Below are 3,131 nucleotides of genomic sequence, written 5' to 3'. Positions count from 1 at the left end.
CTATGACCTGATTGACAGGTTAGACTCCACCCCTTCGCAAGTTGACAGGGGATGATGTAACTGCCACAAATTTATTTCTGCTTGTTAATCTTGTATCCTCTGCTTTGCTGAAGCCCTTGATTATTTCCAGCAGACTTTTTGTGGAGTCTTTTGGGTTCAATATGTATAGAATCATATGGTTTGCAAATTGTGAGCATTTCACTTCTTTGCCCACATGTATTCCCTTGATTTCTCTTTGTTGTCTCATGGTTCTGGTTAAGATTTACAGCATGATGTTGGATAAGAGTGATGATGGGAACATCCTTGTCTAGTTCTTGTTCTTAAGAGAATATTTTTCAGCTTTTCTCCATTGAACTTGATGTTGGCTGTGGGGTTTTTGCATACAACTTTAGTATGTTGAGGAATTTCCCTTCTATTCCTATTTGTTGAACGCTTTTTCTCAGAAATGGGTGTTAAGTATTGTTAAATGCCTTTCCTGAACCTAGTGACATTCTTGTGTGGGTCTTATCCTTTGTCTTGTTTATGTGGTAGATTACATTAAAAAAAATTTTTTTTTTGAATGTTGAACCATCCTTGAATCCCTGTTTGAATAACCACTTGATCATGGTGATATTTTTTTTAATATTGCTGGATTCTATTAGCTAGAATTTTGCAGAAAATTTTTGTGTCTATGTTTATGAAGGATATTAGTTTGTAGTGTTATGTCTTTCTGGTGTCTTTGCATGGTTTTGGTATCAGGTTATGTTAGATTTATGGAATGAGTCTGGAAGTTTTCTGTCTTTCTATATTCTAGAATAGTCTATGTAGAATTGGAGACAACTGAATACTTGGGTAGAATTCCTCTAAGAAGCCACCTGGTCCTGGGGTTTTCTTGGTTGAAATTTCTTGATGGCCTTCTCTATTTCTTCTTTTGGGTCTGTTGAGATTTTCTATATCTGTCTGTGCTAATTTGTGTAGATGACTTATTTTTAGGTATTTGTCCATTTCTTCTAAATTATCAAACCTATTGGAGTACAATAATTTTTAGTACTGTTACTCTTTTAATTTTGTTTGGATTTGAAAATGGTACCCTTTTCATCTCTAATTCTACATATTTGCTTCTTTTCTTTTCTTCCGCTCTTTGACAGTGGTTTGTCAATTGTGTTAATCCTTTCAAAGACAACCCAGCCTAACACAATTTGGTATTGTGTGAATGGGTCCCAGAGAAGCAAATCATAAGGACAGAAAATAAGAGTGCCTGACTTCTGCCTTAGAATAATCAAGTAGAGTTGGATTTTCCTTCTTCTTTGGCTGGCGAGAGGAGGTCAGATATGGCCATGTGGTTTTCTCGGTTTTTATCTGGAAAGGGCATAGAAAATAGACTTTTAATTTTTGAAGCTGTCTTTGCTTATACCTACCTACAATGGAGCAAAGGAATGCAATGGATGGGAAGTTGAAGCTCAGGAAAGTAAAGGCCTTGCGGACTTTCCTAAGAGCAACGCTATGCTGTTTAGTTAAGATGCCTGATAGGAGACCAGGTCCTGGTTTGACCCTCTAAGGGGCTACAGTCATGTTCCACCTAAGTGGGATAATCTAGATAAGAAAGAATTGAATTGGAGTGTTTTTAAAAGACTTGTGAATACTGATTTCTCCTATCTACTGTTATTTACATACGTGTGATAGAAATTAATATTAGAAAATGTTTTTAGATAGAGAGCTTGTAAGCTTGCCCACTTTCAGCCTTTCACACTTGAATTGAATCCCAGTGCCTGAGTGCCATGAAATTTGCATTGGAAGGACATACAACTAGAACTGTTGGGAGATGGAAGAAAAAAAGGCGTCAACTTTGACTTTTAGAATTTTGAGAAAAGTTTTCCTGTGGATGCACCTAGGCTGGAAAACATCTGTGCCCATGAGAGAACTCTCCCTTTTAAAACTGACAGTTAAAGGGAGCTGTGAGCAGCCTGAAATGCTCACTAGGTGACCAACTGGATTCACTTGTTGAGGGGAACTGGGGGAAATGCAGCAATTGAGAGACGGATTAAGTCTGGCTGCTAATAACCGTGTACTGGGTTCACAGGGACTAGATTCAGAGAGATGAGCATGGTCTGGCTGGTCTGCAGTGTAAACAGTTATGTGGTTCCTGAGCCTATGGGATGACTTAATTCAAGGGGGCTAGTGTTATTGAAATTATGTAAAGGGATCAGTATACTGAACCAAGAGGAGTTGTGTAGGGAACTCCCTAGCTTGCTTTGACATCCATTGATCTAGCTTAGAATAGTTAGGACGGAGCTGACCAGAACCTGATCCAATGAAGAGGAAGATGTTTGACCTTGTGAGCTGGTGCACATTGCTTGCCGACTTCATGGATGGCTTGCTCTAGACTTAACATTGCTTATGGATACAGGCACAAGGTTCCAACTGGAATGAAGATTCTTCATATCAAAGAACATTCTTGTCTCCTCACTGCATTCAGTTAATAGAAATGGGCAGTTTAAAGACTGGATACCTAAAATGGGGGTAAATAAAGGCACAAAGTGGCTGGCTTATACTTTCATGGGTCAGAGAAGATGCTGATAGAATTATAGGATTAAAGTGTCATTGTTCGCAAGACTGAAATTGTTAGGCAAACAATGTTTTTGTTTTGTTCGCTTATAGAAGATGAGATTAAAAAAAAAAAAGAAGATGAGATTAAATGGAGTTGATGCATTTTCTGTAATATGCATTTTAGTTGTATACTGTTAGGCACAAGTGTGATTTTATTATGGTTTTTGGGGATTATATATGGTTAAAGAATTGTGTAATAAAAATATAATCATTTTATTAGGGGCTCTTACAGCTCTTATAATAGTCCATACATCCATTGTATCAAGCACATTTGTACATATGTGGCAATCATCCTTTTCAAAACATTTTCTTTCAACTTGAGCCCTTGGTACCAGCTCCTCTTTTTCCCCCTCCCTCCTCCGACCACCACTGTCCATCGTCTCCCTTCACCCACGTTTCTGTTGTTCATGCCTCTGGGTGGGGGTGTTATACGTTGATCATTGTGATCGGTTCCCCCTTCTCCCCCCACCTTTCTCCTACCCTCATGGTACCACTACCCCCATTATTATTTCTGAGGGGTTTATCTGTCCTGGATTCAGTGTTTC

The sequence above is a fragment of the Echinops telfairi genome, unplaced genomic scaffold (assembly GCF_000313985.2).
Source record: "Echinops telfairi isolate 266 unplaced genomic scaffold, ASM31398v2 ScPeMD7_1;HRSCAF=3_0, whole genome shotgun sequence".
NCBI classification, from domain to species: Eukaryota; Metazoa; Chordata; class Mammalia; order Afrosoricida; family Tenrecidae; genus Echinops; species Echinops telfairi.
Note: the sequence above shows the minus strand (reverse complement) of the source record.